Source organism: Lissotriton vulgaris, chromosome 5, assembly GCF_964263255.1.
Source record: "Lissotriton vulgaris chromosome 5, aLisVul1.2, whole genome shotgun sequence".
Lineage (NCBI taxonomy): Eukaryota > Metazoa > Chordata > Amphibia > Caudata > Salamandridae > Lissotriton > Lissotriton vulgaris.
In genome coordinates this window covers 1,480,148,774-1,480,168,782 of record NC_141693.1, presented here as the reverse complement: position 1 = coordinate 1,480,168,782, position 20,009 = coordinate 1,480,148,774, and the positions used below count along the sequence as shown (strand labels likewise).

The window sequence follows — 20,009 nt, the reverse complement described above, 5'->3', positions numbered from 1 at the left end:
TGGTTTCAACTGAACAGTTTTCTGTGAATGCACTTTAAGCAAATAGAGTGCTCACTCAGCAGCTGCTCGCAGTCATGCCTTTCTGTGTACTCTGCACCACAGATAGAGCACAGAGGTAATAAATAACAGAATAATGCTAATCTGTTAGTGCGATGAGAAGTGCAAGAGGAGAATTGCTGTTTCCATATAAACAGTTATGAGAGCGATGCAAAGATATGAGGAAACATTGGTTTTCAGATTACTACACAGAATGAATAATACATGTGTAAGATATTGTGAAATCTATGTAGAGGATCAGCAGTTTATTTTTGTTTCTTAGACCTCTAAGGAGTGGCACTTTATTGAAACAAAGTAAATCTCAAATTAAACAAAATAATGACAGTTCACTAACTGTTAGAATAATGTCAATGATGTCTATCGAAGACACAAGCTAGTTGGGGGCTTTATACTGAATAGTAAGTAAACTTAAATAGTTAATGCAGAGATCAGAACATCAGAACATAAATTGATGGCTACAAATTTGAATATAGTTGGATGGCATTTTGTGAGTAAGATAAATTAACCAATTAATGGAAGTAATAATCTCTTACTGAGCTAGTCTACCATTACAGATGGGGAAAATACAAGTTACTTTATAAACGCATACAAATTCAATGATACATACACCCAGAAATAAAAATGTTAATATACGCTATTTTGATCTCTGAAAGGAATTTTTGACCCGGTGTTTATAAATCGCTTTTTACATCCAAAATGAGTTAAACACACTTTATTAGGGAATCAACTTATACTGTATAGCTCAAACATATAATGGGACAACTCAACAGATAAACCACTTGTCCCTAAGCTCACTTGTTGCCCAACTTGGGAGAGCTGGACAAGCAATAGCCCTCATAAATCTTCTCCCTGAATTCACTACAATTAATCAAACTTCTAGAAGAGTAGACGTTCTGATGCTGAAAACACATTCAGTGCATCTGTGCCTGTGTGATGGAGTTCTTTCCCCAATAGGGAGGGGGAGCCAGCTAACTGCTAATGTTTTGACTGAGGAGGACAAAGTGGAACTGGAGAGGTGAGGAACTGCGCTCCAGAGAGACAGGCAATGACAGACGTTTTTTAGGTCTCGCCTAGGCAGCGCTTGCGCGGTCTCTTTGAGACATGCTGTATTGAGGTATTTTTGGGAGCTGCATCCACTCTCCGCCCCTATTTTGTATTGGCTTTTGTTAATGTCCTTTGTAAATGTGGGGGTTTGATTTGTCAATAGGCTTACTAGTTCCTCCTTAGTTACCTTCCTGTCTCCTGTTGTTACCTCCAATGAGGACTGGCCCTTTTACATGTGTCCTTACCCGGGAGCTTTCATTACCAATAATGAGAACTATTTACTTAATGTACACACCTAAGGAGGAAGGCAGCTGCTTGCACTGCACTTTAGCCACTCCCATGTTATGTCAGAGATCGCTGTTTATTTATTTATAAGTGATACAGCCCACGCGGAGGCTCGAACCCTGTTCTAGACCTCCAAAGTCGGCAGCGTTATATGTTATGCCACCTCCCCACTTCGATTCTCAGCACCGTTTGTTTCAGATACTACATTTGCCAGTCTCAACCGTTTAAATTTTTTAAAAATCTGTCTGGCCCCTCCATGTGTGTTTTTTTTTTTATTTCTCTCTCTTCACCCCCTCCGAGATCGCTGTTTATTTATGAGTAAGTGACACAGCCCACGCGGAGGCTCGAAACCTGTTCTCCAGCTCCAAAGTCGGCAGCTTTATATGTTGAGACACCTCCTCGCTTCAAGACAAGCCCCTTAAAGGGGTTCTGCTTTGTTTCCCTCACCGAATCACCCTCCCACCATGCCCCTACCCTTAACCCCTTCCTCCCTCTCGCTTTCCCTGAGCTCCCCCGTAAGCGCATGGGAAGTGTTTTCCCTTCATTACATAGAAGTGTACAAGCGTTTTCACTTTATATGTAAACAGCCTCAGAGCCTGACTCTCTCTTCGAGAGCCCCTCCCTCCCAGCCCCCACAACATCCACGCACAGTGCATTAGAAAAGGTAATTGGTTGTTTTCTGCCCATCCCCTGTTTTGACAATGATTGCTTTTGTTCAGTTTTACCCGGGCCACACCCTGTGAACGAAACAACTTCAAGGGACTTTAATATATTTTGTAATCACAAAATGCAAGCCAGCAATCGTGACCCGCAAGTTCTGTGAGTCAGGGGTTGCTTCCTGCCCTATGTGCCTTGTTTTTTACTCTCTTCGTACAAATATGTTTACAGCTGCACAAGGCCCGGCTTGTCCCAGAGGCTGAGAAAACAGCTGGTTAGTGCTTTGATATGGGCTGTCCGGCAGCACAAAGATGATGCGTTCCTTCCTGGAAACTTGGAACACGTGAGGGTGGATAAAATGTCACAGCGCCTCAGAGGGCCCCGACAATGCCTCGAGGCAGGAGTTCAGAACTTCTCAGCATGTGAAATTCTGATAGCAGGCGGGAGGCATGGATCACACAGGTCTCACTCGTGGCGCGTGCCATTTGTCTATAAAGCTGGGTTGTGGGGGAGGAGGGGCTACCCATCTTTTTTCATAATGCTCCATGCTATTTCTCATGGCTTTTCACCACAACGTGCTATTTACTAATTATCGCCTTCCACAATCAGGTACCTATGTTGAATTTAGATCCTCTGGTGACTTGTTTAAGACAGTAAATTGGGCCACTGTCTAATATTTAGGCTTTTAAAAGGATTAACTCTAATATTACGCTAGTGATGGGGCAGAGAGTAGTTTTTACAAGGCAGGGATCCTTTGCAAAGTCTTAAAAATGCATGAATTCAGAAGTTTGTGGGTGTTCGCCAGCTGTCATACAAGGCACATCAACACCATGGACGGGGTCATTTTTTTTACTGCTGTTATTGGCAGGAGTAAATCCATATGCAAGGAGGATGACGGGAGAGTAATGAAGGGGGTTTTGACCTTGGGAACTATATTCTTTTCAAAAAGGAAACTGAAAAATGTTTCACTTTTTCTTGTCGTTTACTCATGGATAACTGACCAGCATGCACACGTGTGCATGTTCACATCTTTGTGAAAGCAAGTAGTCATTGAAAACTGTCACTGTAGTTGCTTCCCCGCACATTTGGATTTTTAGGCCCCCCTAAAGCGTACATTTAACTCAAAGTAGTAATACAACCACAAATGTTAGATTTTTTTGTTACTCCAGCTCTGTGTTTAGACAGCCTGTTTATATAGGACAATAAATCTACCTTAACTACCTCCGAACCGTTGTCCACAAAGCCTACCATATATTGTATCCCATTTTTAGGTCTCGCCTGTCGATGCGCATGCGCATCGAGCAAGGCGAGAGTATTGCGAGTTATCCACTCTTTATCCACACTGCAAGGAATCGTGGCGATTCCTTGCAGTGCCCGTGACTTTTAAGGTCAATGCGCATGCGCATTAAGCTTATGCGCATGCGCATTGACCTTAAAAGTCACGGGCGCGTGCACGTCCGTCTTTGTTTACCCGCTCCGCCCCCTCCCCTTCCCGCCGTCTCGCATTTCTCCTCCCCCCTCCCCTCTCTTCCCTCCGGCTTGTTTGTTTATTTGACCCGCTCCGCCCCCTCCCCTTCCCGCCGTGTCGCATTTCTCCTCCCCCCTCCCCTCTCTTCCCTCCGTTGTAGTGTAGTTCCTAGTTTCCCACTAGGCCCTGCGCATTGGAATAACATAAACAGTAGTATCGACGTGGAACTGCTTATATTCCAGGCCTCCACTGACTATGCTAAACTTAATTGGGTTGTGTTACCAACTAGCTCAGAGGTCACTGGAAACTTTCTTCTCTGCATAGGAAGTGATCAGCTTCCTTGGCACAGACAAGAAGGGATTCAGCTTTCCAACAACCGTGCAACATGACAACTTTGCTCCTCAGATCAAGAGTCGATCTCTAGGGTCGTGTGAAACAATAGACATAGATTTCACTCAGTCAGTCTAGTGCAGTTTACTTTCACAGTATGTAGAGAATAGAGAGACGGGCGTTTATCAATAAAGGTTAACATTTATTGAACAGTCTTTCTTCTCATACAAGAGAAATGTATTGCCACAATTGCAATAACTGTTATTATGAAAAGTACGTACAGTAAGATAAGAATAGCGAAATAGAACTGTAAAAGCATTGATATGGTTTCTTAGCCATACAATGGTTTAAAAGTAATAAAACATATATACAGTCATATATACATTAGGCTAACATACTCAACTGGTGCTTCTAACTAAGCCTACCCCAGTGTGCCTGACCTAGGCCTAACACGTGAGAAGGGGAGTAAGTAAGTAGCTTAAGTTAAGTTGGTTTTGCCAAGGTTTGTTTCAAGAATTCTCGTCTAAGGGTTTAGTCAACACCATACCTCTGAATAGAATGATGGAGGATTGGTATCTCCTTCAGGGGTCTCTCTCGATATCCCAGTCACCTGCGAGGGTAAACTGGAAGCGCCGGGACTGGATTTCTCTGCACGAGAAAGGCAGCGGCTTCTCTCAGCGCGTCTGGAGGAAGGAGGGGTGACAGCGTCCGCGGGCAGCTGGGCTGGATGTCTTCGCAGAGGACGGCTGCACGGCTCCTCAAGCGTACTGCACCATAGGTCGCGCTGTAGCGGCGATAATGGTAATCAGTAGCTTCACCACCACAGGATAGCAGGCTGCAGCGACAGGCAACGCTCAACAGCAGTTAGCTTCGCTCTCACAGCTCACAGCTTCGTATTGCTTAAGGCAACGTTGGTAATATTTATACCTGACAGGTGCCGGGTTTGACGCAAGTTTGCTGGACATAAGACGTCAATTAAAGATGTCACTAGGAAGTGGCAGCTATCAGTTGCTCATTAGAGTTCCATTACTAATCAAAACATAGCAAGCGGGGATTTCCAGGTTTGCTAAGTTTTTATCTTGTTGAAGAACTCGGAGTGTTATCTAGGAATATCAGATAGTGACTGCTGCTCTGTCATTGCACTAATTGGTCGCAAAGGAAGTAGCAGAGAGTCATGCTGGAATGTGGCTCTGTGGCTCTGCTCGTGTGAGGCCAGAGATGACTTTACAGAAAATCGCACTTGAACGGTTATGCCAATATAGGGAATAAATGGATTTATAGCCGAATAGGGGCATAAGGTCACAGTATCGATCAGGAACCTAGATAAGCACATGACACCCACTCCACGAATTCATGTCCATCAAAATTACTAAAACTAAGCAATTTAGATGTATGTGTAACATTGTGTAACATAGCCCACCCCAAAAATACATAAATGCATTCGAAATAGGCGTACTTGTAATACATGGAATTTTGGTACTGTACGTTTTTTAAAGCATAGTAGTCATTCAAAAGGTATTGCATATGAAGTCAATGAACGATTATGCAAAAGAATTACACATGAAGTATCTCTGACAGAAGAAATGCGAGATAAATCATCACATAAAAATGCATTGTAATAATATGTGTGCTAGAGGCTGGTGTTATGTTATTATGTCTCTAGATGTGTTTAGAAATAGAAGTGTGAAGCTTCTGTTCTCTAAGAATAGTTTTTACGTTAAGCAAAGAATTGTTCGTGCCAAAAAGAGAGGGTCAATATTTTAAAAAAATTGTCCAATTCAAAGAAAAATCAGTTTACCAAAGCTCCTGGCAGTTTTATGTTGATCAAAACTGAAGGCCGAATTCAGAGTTCATGGGAACGCTGTGTGTCGGAAAGCTTCTCAAAAGTTATTGTTTCTCTGTGGGTGAGAACATCGTATCAGACAGGCTCGCAAAGAATTGGTCTACAAAATCAGGTGATAGTTCAACCAAATTAGATAGCGCTGAAACTTGGCAGGTGTGAGAATGATTGCTGTCATCGAATGCAGGATCAGCAATGCTCACAGAACGTTGTACCTGGATGATGTTGCTTTTGTCACTCGCTCCACTGTTACCACTTGGCTGTAGTACAGGAGTCTCCACGAATGCCGTCATCAGGATTGGTAGCCGCTGGGGACAACACAATGCGTGAGCCGTTATTGGACTTAGCAAAGTATCAACGTCCATTGGTACTGCTGATGGAAGTGAAAGACAGATGTCCAACACGCATTCATCGCCGCAAAGCATACACCGTAGCACAGGTAAAATGCAATTTTGCCATATCGGTCTGAATGAAAGGAACCAGGTCATGTTTAGATCTCTCAGCCTGGCCAATCCGAGGACGTTAGTTATCCTGTCCCTGTAGCGCATTGCTAGGATTGTTTCTTCCATTCCCATGGGAGCTATGTCTGAGCCGAGGCTTGCCATAACGTAGCAGGAGGGTCAAAAATAGAATCCCTGCGATGAGTCCAAAAAATAGTGGAATACCACCAAAGATGGAGTGCACAAAATTAGGAAAGATTCCCAAAATTGCCTGGAAGGGTGTTAGCAGTCCCGTAAAGACTGTCTTAAATATGCCTGAGACGCTTGTAGCACTAGACATGTTAAGGAGTTGGTCGAGCATTTGTACGAAATGCACGGGGCAATTTGTTGATAAAAGGTCATGAACTTCAGTAGCTGTCCTTGCGACTAGAAGATCATACGTCTCTTTAGATGACGTTATAGGCACTGTTGTCTGTAAAAGCACAGATTTCATTTTGCTTAATGTATCAATTCGTATAGAATAGAGATTCAGACGAGGCCAGAGGGGAGTCACTATGTCTGGAGGCCCGCTCGGAAACAATGCTTGCATACAACATTTGACCATGGACGTTACTTCTACTAGATAACTTAGTCCGGGCGCGAGGCCACAGCACCTGTGATCCGTTCTTAGAATGTAACTCCCGTTTGCGAGTTGCATAAAGAAGGGCTCTATCTGAGTTGCAGGTGTGACTAGCTGGTGGCATGAAAGGTTGTTTGAATTGCCATCACATGCTCCGTGTAAATTAATACCCTGACACAAAAGTATACCGCTTAGTGAGTGTTTACAGTTGTCACCACTAAGAAATACATTTTTGTCGCTGTCACTATAGCAAGAATGAGTGTATGGTAATTTCCATTCGGATTTTACATATCCCTTACCCAATTGTTCATACTGGCCAGCAGGTATGTATTCAAGGCATTTATGAAATCGGAAAGTTGTTATCGGAATTGTGATAATTCCGTGTATTATCCATTCAATGACAGGGCTCTCTGACATTGTCAATGATAATCTCTCGAGTTTCTCGATGCTCAAAATTGTATAGTCTGCTCCTTTCTGTGCCAAACTGATCTGTTTATCAGTAAGGTTAAAAATGGAAAATAATGACGTTGTGTTTATCAGACGCCAAGGCACATAGCCTGAACGAAGATTTTGCAGCGTCCAGCCTAATTCTATAATAGAGCGTAATTGAGACTGGCCATGTTGTAACATTAGCAAATCCCTGTCTATCACATCAAAGGCAGAGGATACAATATTGTCCAAAGAATATATTCTGGAAGACAGAGTCATTAACCCATTGTCTACCACAGAAAGTGATTTTTCCAAATTAATACGATCAATTTCTCGTATCTTTTCAGCTGTTTCAATTTGCTTTACTTTCCAAGCCTCGTTGTAAGCAGCATAGATACTGGTCGCTATGAAACGCTTTTGACGCTGTTTGCGTGGTCCAAGAATGAAATCGCGCAAATCAGCACCATCTTTTAACAAAGACAAGTGTTGCTTAATTTCAGCCAGTGTGGATGAAGTTAGCCATTCTAGGCAGAGTTTACCTACACTGTATGTGGTTATAATTCCTGGATGTTGTCTCTGGGAATATCTAGGGTCTAATCTGGTCATTTTTAAACCCTGTGTTTTGTTCAGGAATCTATCTTGACAGCTATTTGTGTCTGTAGGCCAGATTAACCACTTTTTCCAATCAGGATGTGTTCTGTTGAAATGTAAAATGTGTGACACGTCTAACTCATTATCTGCAGTTGTATTCTCAGCTATTGGCTTTGGTATAGACGGTGTTTTCATTTCTTTGTTCTTAGCTAGGCCAAGACAAGATGTTTGGTGTACAGTGTCATTTAAAAATAACATTTGTTCTGGTATCATGCAGGTTCTAAACAGTGCTTCTATGCCTTGCACCTGCCAATCTTTTGTACCCCAAATTGATTTTGTTTCAATATTATTTTTCCAATAATCAAAACCAAATGTCATCATTTTGTCATAAAATGCTTCTGAATATATCAATTTAGAATTTGTCAGCATTGTTTTCATGCCTGTTTTATCTAACAGTTTATAATAAAACGTTTCTGCATCACTGGTGTTAAACCCTGAAAAATATTTGAATTTCTCAAAAAATGCTTTAGAACTGCTTTTAGGTGGTGTAGAACAATGTTCCCATTGATTATACATAAAAACATTTCTAGGCTGTGCAGATTTATGCAAGTAATGATCCCCATAGTGGGTATAACAGAATAACTGCTCATAACTAGATGAACCTTGTAAATAATCATGATCTGTGAATCTAGCTGACATTACTAAATCAGACATCATGTCATTAATACTGTTAAAGTCCCAATCATCAGAGAATGTACTAGGTGTAACAAAGTCACTTAAGGAAACCTTTAGTTGATGAGGATACTTCAGGATTTCAACCGGACCATAGATCTCATAGTCTGTTTTCTCCCATACTACCCCACCAGGTATTGGAATTGCTGTGACATTTACTGTTGACAGTTCTCTTTTCTTCACGTGGGATGATCTGTGTGGTTTCAGGACTAGGTTGATGTTCTGACTTGCTGTGTCCATTCAATTGTAATGAACTTTCCTAAAATTAAAACTAAAATTAGGCATAGTAGGAGTATGAATACCCCTGAGATGATCCAATGCTCAATCAACGGTGAATCCAGATATAGTTCTTTGATTTGTTGAAGGAGTCCTGTTGTATTTTCTTTAGAATACTTTTTTGTTTCTGGCATCACTTCGGGCTCATTTTCATCTTCAGAGAAGTTGTCGAAGTTGATGAAATAACCAGAGGCAGTTCTGTCAATTGATGGGATTGTTCTTTCAATCTGTCTCTCGGTAGCACTTTCTGATGCCACATTATTGTAGACTGGTGCTGTTACTTGATGAACTGTTTCAATCTGTGTTTCAAGAGGCACGAGTTCCATGGCATTATTGCATAGTCCTTCATTGTGCACTGCAGGCTGATCGAATGTGATTAGTCTTTCAGTTTGAACCTCTTGGATTGTTGCAAGTTTGGGTATTCTGTTGTTTCTTGGGAGTCCACTGGGCCTACTGTTGATTATAGGCCAAATGCTTGTGGTTTTACCAGGTCGATGGACACGACTCTGTTCTCCTTTTTACCAGCAAGGGGCGGTAGCACAACTGATCTTGTTCCGGTGACTGCTAAGACAGGTACTGCTTTTCTGTAAGAAGGCCCAAATTCCTTCTTAACCGCGATCTTTTCTCTGACTAGATCCCCAATCTTTGGAATCCAGACAGGCCTTGCTGGGGCTGTTGCGGGTGGTGCCTCGTCAGTGGTATTTGGCTGTTGCTTTAACTTTATGTTGCTTAATGATTTTCTTGTTTCATTCAGTTCCTGTAAAACAGCCAAACGGTCTTTTACTTCAAAAAACTGCGTTGTTTCTTTTTGTACCACTGACATCTGACTATCGAGGTCCTGAACGTTCATTCTTATTCCGAACAATAGTTCGTATGGGCTGAAACCTTTTAGAGAATTTCTTGGCATGTTGTTAAGACTAGTCTGGACACTTATTAAATGTTTGACCCACCCAGCGCCTGAACCTAATACCTTCGCTGTTATAGATTGCTTTATGTCCCGGTTTTTTCTTTCTACCACACTATTCCCTTCGGGATGTGACGGACAAGAATACCGCAACCCAATTCCCATGCTGGCCATGGCCTCCTTATAGGCTCGAGAGCTGAAAGCAGGACCCTGGTCAGAATGGAACGTGGTAATTGCGTATGTGCCGATAAAGACTCGCAAATCTTTTATAACCGTTCTAGCGTCAGCCGAGCGCTGGGGCCACATCCATATGAACCTCGTACAGGAATCCACTGCTACCATGATATATCTATAGTTACCGTCCCTTTGTAGGGGACCACAGTGGTCCAGGTAAACACATGCAAATGGTTTATCCGAGATGAGAAGGGGTGTCTGCGCTGGTCGTTTCACTGTTGATACTTTTATCCTTTGGCATATGTCGCATTCTAATACATACTTTTTAGTTTGTATTCTCAAGCGAGGCCACCAATATCTCTGTTTTAATAGTGATACTGTTGCGGAAACGCCAGCGTGTGCAGAAGCAAGCCCTTCGTGTGCCGCTTTTATTAGTCCTAGTCTGTGTTCCTTGTTTGGAATTACTCTATCCCCCACTCCAGGGATTCGAGCAAAAGGAACATTATTTGTATCCGTTAAGTACAAGTACTTTTCAGGAAAGCCTTTTGGGAGTGTTTTCTTATCATTTTTTACTGACGCACTGACAGCTTGTAGAACATCGCTGTCTATTTTTGTTTGTGACCGAGTTATCGCAGCTACGGAAGCCGTTTGCACAGCTGCCTTCGCGGCTTCATCAGCCAATGAATTCCCTGCAACGTGAACGCCATCACGTTGATGACTCAGTGTATGTATCACGTGAGTCTTTTGTAGTTCTTTTTGTAAAAGAACTACCTGTTCCCAAAGCATTTTATGCTTTATTGTGCCACCTTTTGCATCTTTGAAACCATTTTCCACCCAATTCTGCAAGTATTCATTATAAGATTGTACGCAATAAAAAGAATCGCACACTATTAGTGTGGGGAATTCGCGATCAGTATTTTCTAGCGCCATCTTAAATGCTACTAATTCAGCTCGTTGAGCCGAGCAATCTCCTAGAGATTGTGTTTTAGTGACCAATGGTCTAAATTTTCCTTTGTGCCAGCGACCTTTAACAATCGCGCACGCAGCACTGTAAGCTTGCTTACCCCCAACTGCGGGTTGTGCTGATCCGTCAGTATATATAATACTTCCGTATTCTTCGAGAGGCAGGATTTCAATTGGCAGAGGACATTCGTATTCATATTGTAAAAATTCCTGTGTTTTTAAGTTAGGATCAAATTCGTAGACTACGTCTGTTGCAGCAAGAGAATTAACCCACTGAATCCATCTCGGATGCAAAGCTTTAGCATTAGGAATGCTTGCTTTAGTTACCGCTTCTAAAGCCGGAATTGGTGTTACGATTATTATTCGTTTACCTTGTGCTAGGGGCCTTTCTTTCGCTACAGCAGTCTGAACCGCAGTTAGAATTTTCTCCGTTGAACTGAATTTTATTTCAGCCTTTGTGTACAAATGTGATTTGTAAGCTATTGGTACCTTTTCTCCCTCATTAGAGGTTAGGTACGTGAATCCGCATCTTCCTGGGATGACTCGGATTACAAGATCACGTGTGTTGTCACGTGTATCTAATTTTGTTTTTGCTAACATGTCTGTTTGCAGTGATCTCAAAATTTCTGTGTGTTTTTGAGTCCAATTGATTTGTTTTAAATCAGGTTTTATTAGTTCGTAGAGAGGTTTAACCCTCTCTGCGTAATTTAGTATGTAAGTTCTTCCGAAATTCAGAAAACCTAGTATTGATTGTAAATTCTTCAGTGTTTTTGGAGCTTGGAGTACAGCGCACTTTTCTAAGAAGTTGTCCGCTAGGCTTTTTCCTTCACTTGATAATTCGTACCCTAAAAACAGTACTGTCAGATGGGCAATTCGGGACTTTTTAAAGTTGAATTTGTAACCCTCTGCTGCGAACCCAAGTATAATGGTGTTCACTCTTTTCAAGTGAGTATCCAAGTCGTCGTCTGTGAGATAAATATCATCTACGTAAGACAATGCTTCATCATCATAGATTTGTAGTAACTCTGTTACCCTAGCTGAGAATAGTCCTGGGCTGTTCTTGAACCCCTGTGGGAGTCGACAGAATTTTTTCTGTGACCCAAATGCGGAGAAAGCGGTCAAGTATCTGCTTTCTGGTGCAATGTTTTGACAAAAGAAACCATTAGAAATGTCTAATGTCGTTTTATATTTTTTCCTAACTATATTATTCATTAGGGCTGCACTATGCGAGTTTTGTACTGCAAAAGTTTTGCAACATGTATTAAGGTGTCTGTAGTCCAAAACTAGACGATATGAATTGTCTGGCTTGGAGACAGGAAACAAAGGATTGTTCATTTGAGAGGTGCATGTTTCAATCACCCCCTGGTACTCAAGTTGATCTAAGATCTCCCTGACCTGTTTTTTAGCTTCTTGCTTTATGGGATACTGCCGTTGGGCAGTTGGTTCATTTTTTAGTTGGATTTTGTGAGGCGGAGAATCCTCATCCCATCCTACATGATTTTTATACAATGCAGGTGCCTGGGCTACTGCCCATTTCCTTGCATATGTGTATTTTTTATGAATCGGAATGTGATTCGAGAAGGCAGGCATAATCACTTCTTCGCCACGAGGGCACTCCCTGACAAACTCCGGGGGCCAATCTTTTTCAGCTAACAGAATATCATAGCCTTTTGAGAGCTTATCCCAAAATAGACCCTTAATTTTCCTAGTCTTATCACCCTCTATACGCAATGTTATTTCGTATATTTTATGGGGCTCGCTAAGTCTGGCGTCGGCAGTTTCAACCTGAATGTATTCATTCGTGTCCACTGTCTCCAGATGACTCATCAAGATCTTGCGCGCTATACTGATCTCTGCTGCACTGTCCAACATTGTCAATGCCCACTCCCCGTTTTTCAACTGTGTCCTCAGTATTCTCGGCATGGTTGATTACTCTAATACTGGCTACCTTCTTTTTCTGAAATTGAGATTTCTTATTTTGAGCAGGTTCCTTGTCTTTGGACTTGGTGTGCTCTCCTGGGTCTGACCGTCCTCTTCTTTCCGAATTCTGTGGAAAAGATCGAGAGGGACGTGTATCAATACTTTGATATCTATCAGGTTTTTTTATATTATCCCTATTTCTAAGGTTATATCTTTTCTCAGAGGGCTCCCGTTGGGGAGACTGGCGTTCTCGAGTCGGAGTTCTCTCCCTCCGTCGAGGAGACCTCCCTCTTGACTGGAAAACTTTTTCCTTGGGAGTGGATTGTTTATTTCCATCCCAGCTCTTTTTAGGAGTGTTTAAATTATTTTTAATAAATAATTTTTCTGGATTTTCGAGCAGTTGGGGCTTAACTGGTTTCCCACCCAAGCTGTCTCTACCTAATTCTTCATAGCATTTTTCTATGATTTTTGCAAGCTCAACAGGATCTTTTATATCTGTTTCCCTCAACTTCTGGCGAATCGCCACAGATGCTGCTTCTCCCTTTACATTGGCTAATAATATAGCCGTGACCTGCTTGAAGTCTTTCAGTAATTTCATACCTAGATTTAAAGCGGGCTCTGGACCGAATTCATTTTGAATCTGTTTTAGCACGTCTGGTATTACCGCCATAGACGGAACACCGTGTGTTTTTGTGTAAATGGAAGCAAAGACTGTACCCCAAGTGTCGCAGTCCTCCACGTGTGGTGCGATTCCCATAGGAAGGCAGATGGTCAAGATTCTGTGTTTCTCAATAGGGGTAGTATCAGGAAATACTGCCTCTATTTGAGTGATTTTCTGGGCTAACCAGAAAGGAATTTGTTCCCGTTTTACGGGTGTTTTACCAAGACATGACTGTATGTTCTGTGGTGTAATTTTATTTGTGTTCCCCTGATGAGGGGTCAGCTGGTGTGAATTAACAGCTGGCTGGACTGTTGCAGTCCGTATTACATATTGGACTAATTGCCTATGTATTTTTATTAATGTGTTTAGCTGTACTAACAGCTCTTCTCTAGACATTTTTATAATGTCAGGATGTGGTGTGTAGCTGGCTAGAACCGGCCACGTGGCTCCTGGTCTACCTAGTGGACCGAGCCTGGTTATGTGATCATTGTGTTTTAGGGCGCCATTAAACCAGAGCAGGTGCTCTTGAAATTTAAGTGGAATTTCAACCTCCTCGAAAGGAGCGTACTCTTCCGGAGGTTCCTCTATTTTGTAATAGTGAAACTCTTGTGTTATAGCGTTTACCGCTGGAAAGTTTATCCATGAATAGAATACCTCTGTCTGCCGATACTCGTGAGCCTCTATCACGAAAATTACTGTACCACCTTGAGGTGGCAGTCCGTTTTCTATAAGTTTTAAAGTTATAGATCTTCTTAACTGGACCGGGATGATAATAGCACCCGGGTCTGTGTATTCGGGACCTTGCTGAGTCGCATCTACTGCGGCCCCAGTGGTGCCGTTGTTTTCTACTGACATTGTATAAATGCAGTTTTTGCAGAGTAGGTCTCCAAGGAGACAAAGATTAGATGCACAATATTTTGGAACACTGTATCCTTCAACGTTGAATAAACCAGAGCTTTACATAGGAATCTCTTCCTACTAAGGTCGGGCGGATTTTAACCTTTCACCCACTCCAGACGTCTATTGGAGTATTTACGGGAGAAAGGGGTGTGAAATATGCACGACTGAGTTACTCTACAAGTCTTACGTTAGTTTATCGCCTTACCAAACGTTGGGCGCCATGTAGTGTAGTTCCTAGTTTCCCACTAGGCCCTGCGCATTGGAATAACATAAACAGTAGTATCGACGTGGAACTGCTTATATTCCAGGCCTCCACTGACTATGCTAAACTTAATTGGGTTGTGTTACCAACTAGCTCAGAGGTCACTGGAAACTTTCTTCTCTGCATAGGAAGTGATCAGCTTCCTTGGCACAGACAAGAAGGGATTCAGCTTTCCAACAACCGTGCAACATGACAACTTTGCTCCTCAGATCAAGAGTCGATCTCTAGGGTCGTGTGAAACAATAGACATAGATTTCACTCAGTCAGTCTAGTGCAGTTTACTTTCACAGTATGTAGAGAATAGAGAGACGGGCGTTTATCAATAAAGGTTAACATTTATTGAACAGTCTTTCTTCTCATACAAGAGAAATGTATTGCCACAATTGCAATAACTGTTATTATGAAAAGTACGTACAGTAAGATAAGAATAGCGAAATAGAACTGTAAAAGCATTGATATGGTTTCTTAGCCATACAATGGTTTAAAAGTAATAAAACATATATACAGTCATATATACATTAGGCTAACATACTCAACTGGTGCTTCTAACTAAGCCTACCCCAGTGTGCCTGACCTAGGCCTAACACGTGAGAAGGGGAGTAAGTAAGTAGCTTAAGTTAAGTTGGTTTTGCCAAGGTTTGTTTCAAGAATTCTCGTCTAAGGGTTTAGTCAACACCATACCTCTGAATAGAATGATGGAGGATTGGTATCTCCTTCAGGGGTCTCTCTCGATATCCCAGTCACCTGCGAGGGTAAACTGGAAGCGCCGGGACTGGATTTCTCTGCACGAGAAAGGCAGCGGCTTCTCTCAGCGCGTCTGGAGGAAGGAGGGGTGACAGCGTCCGCGGGCAGCTGGGCTGGATGTCTTCGCAGAGGACGGCTGCACGGCTCCTCAAGCGTACTGCACCATAGGTCGCGCTGTAGCGGCGATAATGGTAATCAGTAGCTTCACCACCACAGGATAGCAGGCTGCAGCGACAGGCAACGCTCAACAGCAGTTAGCTTCGCTCTCACAGCTCACAGCTTCGTATTGCTTAAGGCAACGTTGGTAATATTTATACCTGACAGGTGCCGGGTTTGACGCAAGTTTGCTGGACATAAGACGTCAATTAAAGATGTCACTAGGAAGTGGCAGCTATCAGTTGCTCATTAGAGTTCCATTACTAATCAAAACATAGCAAGCGGGGATTTCCAGGTTTGCTAAGTTTTTATCTTGTTGAAGAACTCGGAGTGTTATCTAGGAATATCAGATAGTGACTGCTGCTCTGTCATTGCACTAATTGGTCGCAAAGGAAGTAGCAGAGAGTCATGCTGGAATGTGGCTCTGTGGCTCTGCTCGTGTGAGGCCAGAGATGACTTTACAGAAAATCGCACTTGAACGGTTATGCCAATATAGGGAATAAATGGATTTATAGCCGAATAGGGGCATAAGGTCACAGTATCGATCAGGAACCTAGATAAGCACATGACACCGTCTTTCTCTTCTCACTCATTCCTTTTTCCAATCCCACCCTCTCTCTGTTTAGTTTGCTCTCCCTTGTATACTTTTACTCTCTGTCATTTTTTCTCTATTTCTCCCTCTCCCTTTTTGCCCCTTCCTGTAATTTCTTTCCGTCCCCCTCCCGCCGCCCGCCCATGTGCCTCTGCCTCCTACAACCCATCCCTCGCTTAACAATCTCAAACGCTCCGTCCTCGGCTGCCATCTCGCAGTTTGCTATTAATTAGCCCCTCTCAGTCTGGAAGACCAGCTCAGCCGGGGAATTATTATAATATGCATGAAATTAAAAATGATAAAAGAGCCGTCATTAACTCCCAATTCACCCCAGAGAGTGAGATATGGACAAAGCCGGAGATACGACACCGAATCTCTCTTCATCCTTTGCAGGCACGAACAAGCCTATCACAGCGGCTGATAATGCATTCACCACGTAACAGTCACGGTTTAGTGGCTTACAAAAAGCTTCAATGGGATGTGCGTCTTCGCTTTCATTTACTAGCGCGCCCGGCTCCGGCCGCCATTCCGCACGTATCGATATCAGCTGCGATAATCACACGGCTCCTTTACACTGCGGTGCTAATCACGGGGTGACGAAGGGAGGGGGTGCAGCGCATCCCCCCACACCCGCAGCTCCCCCGCTTATTGCAACTGGTCTTTCCCATGTAAGGAGTTCGGCTGGTCCTGCCAGCATGTATATATCAGGTAAGTGGCAACTGTGTGACAGTGAGAGTGTGTCGGCTGTGTGTCAGATAGGTGAGGGGCGGCCGGGCAGTGCTCACCTGTGTATTGAGCTCCGCATCTGCTTCGCTGGGGCTTCTGGGCCTTGGCATTCCGCATCCAGGGGTAATACTATAAAGTTATCTGCTGTTGGCGTCTGCTGTCTGGATGTGCAGGACCTCCATCATGAAGGACTTCCAGTTTTACCTCTCTCAATCCACTACTACATACACTAAATTATTGCAGGAACTTTGCACAAGCATCTTCACAAGATTGAGTTCAAAGCGTGAAGATGTCTATAGGCCACGCACTTAAAATCCATTTAAAAAAAGATTGTTTATCTAGGGAGCTGCTCATCATTATTCACACCATTCACTCTGACAAGCCCTTAAGAAGGCCAAACACACCCCTTACAGTTTAAAGTCTCGAGGCGACATAGCCTTCTCATGTACTTTCAGGAACACCAAAAGATTTTACTCAGGATATTAGCAGGAGTGTCTCCTGCCTTAGATGCCAACATAGAACAGTGGGGTGTGATACCTGGCGGAGGCAGGGTTACTGAAACCAGTCTGTGACGGGGAATGGACATATCAATTGGTTAACCTCACTAATGCATGCCCAGCATGCATGCAAGTGGTGAACGTTTGCGCCTGTGCCAAGGACAGCACATTGCTTGTTTTAAACCACAAGCCTTTCGGTTACGCCATGTATGTTCTTGTTATTTGTTAAGGAGACAAATATAAACCACCACTGAACTTAAGCACTCAAATCACGGCAGCTGTAATGTTACTATGCCACTTAAATACTTTATAACAAACTTCAAGGAGTGCAACCAAAATACGCAACCGGCATTGTAAGTTAATATACAAAATAAAAACAATTGGAAAAACACCCTCAACCCCTCACCCTCACTCACTCACCCTCAACCCCTCACCCTCAACCCCTCACTCTCCCTCACTCAACCACCCTCAACCTCACTCACCCTCAACCCCTCACCCTCACCCACCCTCACCCACCCTCACCCACCCTCACCCTCACTCACCCTCACCCTCACTCACCCTCACCCTCACTCACCCTCAACCCCTCACCCTCAACCCCTCACCCTCAACCCCTCACCCTCAACCCCTCACTCACTCACCCTCACTCACTCACCCTCAACCCCTCACCCTCACTCACCCTCACTCACTCACCCTCAACACCTCACCCTCACTCACCCTCACTCACCCTCAACCCCTCACCCTCACTCACCCTCAACCCCTCACCCTCACTCACCCTCAATCCCTCACCCTCACTCACCCTCAATCCCTCACCCTCACTCACCCTCAACCCCTCACCCTCACTCACCCTCAATCCCTCACCCTCACTCACCCTCAACCCCTCACCCTCACTCACCCTCACCCACCCTCACCCTCACTCACCCTCACCCACCCTCACCCACCCTCACTCACCCTCAACCCCTCACCCTCACTCACCCTCACTCTCACTCACCCTCACTCACCCTCACTCACCCTCAACCCCTCACTCTCACTCACCCTCAACCCCTCACCCTCACTCACCCTCAACCCCTCACCCTCACTCACCCTCAACGCCTCACCCTCACTCACCCTCAACCCCTCACCCTCACTCACCCTCAACCCCTCACCCTCACTCACCCTCAACCCCTCACTCACCCTCACCCACCCTCACCCTCACTCACCCTCACTCACCCTCAACCCCTCACCCTCACACAGTGCAATAGGTCTCGGAGCATTTGAGTTAGAGCTTTTAGAAATGTTTATGGCTTTTTTTTTAATTCTTTAGCATTGGCTACAGGAAACAAAAATGCTAAAGATTTACAAAAAAACCCATAAACAATTCTAAAAGCACTAACTCTAATGCTGCGAGACCTATTGCATTTCCAATGCTTGTTAGGTCTTGCACCTGGCGGCGCAGCACGAAAACAATGTCGCCAGCGAGATCTATTGTTGTCGACTTGCCTCGGAAGGGAGACAGGAGATGGGCACGCGCAGGGCGAATGGAGGTCGTGAACGCGCTCGTGAACATGCACTTACAACCACCCGGTGTGAACATCTCCTGTCCCCCTCCCGTCCTCGCAACTCGCAAGACTCATGCAATTTCATGTTTTTTTAAATGCGCAGTGAGACAGTGGCACACAGGGAATAGAAACAGTGTTCTAACACACAGTAATGAGTCTGCACTGCCTCGCCCCTTCTCTGTTTATCGCACGGCAGTGACGTCACACCCTGCGTGTAAAAGTTAAGCTCGCACTGAGCTGGAAAGTTGGGTACTGCACACGGTTCTGTTTAGCAGTGTTGCGTCTCTCAAACTCACAGCCTGGTGAGGCGCTTTGCTTCAGTGCACTGAGTCGGAACAGTGCGGCGCTCGCAGGCACGGCAGTGCCATCACTCACCCACCTTGGTCGCCTCCCGGTAGCTCTTCTTGGGCAGGCTGGTTCCTCGGCTGTGCAGGAGCATGTTTCAAATATCTATGGATGGCCACGTGAAAGGACCCGCTGGTGTAAGGTATGTTTGATATTAATGCAAAGGCACCCTATGCTCCTCGTGACCATCGTGGCCTCAGCAGTAGCGCACGCATGGTGCGCTTTCCCTCCCTCTCTACTTCAGGCCCCTTCTTCCATTGTGTACTGGGCAGGAGATTGTGCGCGGGCACGTCCTCTTGTGTCCCTTCTGCCTTGTTATTGTAGTGCGGACAGAATAAATCTTTCATCTGGGTAGAGCCAGTGGCACAGGAAAGGCCCCTAAAATTAAAAGCACCAAATGCTAAGTATTGTAGACGCTCAGTAGCAGCTGCAGCCCCCTGGTGCCTGACAGTTTGTTGAGCAAGGCAGATTGATGCTCAACAGGTTAACTCGGGAGGCCTTATTGGCACCCCAAGGCACTATTCTGGGCGGGAGAACAGTTGAGCAGAGGCCCTGTGCTGTCCAAATATAGAGCGCGCCTCGTGTGTGGCTCGGCCCATTGTCTATAAATGCAGGCTGGGCAGCGCCTGGGCATAGGGGACCTCCAGGCCGCGCGCCGCGGTATGTGTCTCGCCTTCCGCTAGAAATGTTCGCCCTTGCTCTACAAAGGCTCTTTACTGAGGCAATGTATAAGAGGCGTTCCGTCATGAACAATAAGTAGATGCAATAATAAACCGGGATTCTTCCTTACACTTGGTGTGTGAGAAAGTATAACTTTAAATGCATACTTTCGGAATTTGTGTATTTATAAAGTATTCCTTAG

At 44.2% G+C, this 20,009-nt stretch overlaps 1 protein-coding gene across 4 annotated transcripts in view; it reads right to left on the bottom strand.

The window, feature by feature from the left end:
* RBBP5 (RB binding protein 5, histone lysine methyltransferase complex subunit) overlaps window positions 1-20,009 on the bottom strand; it is a 225,494-nt gene that overhangs the window by 119,411 nt on the left and 86,074 nt on the right. The window lies entirely within an intron of this gene.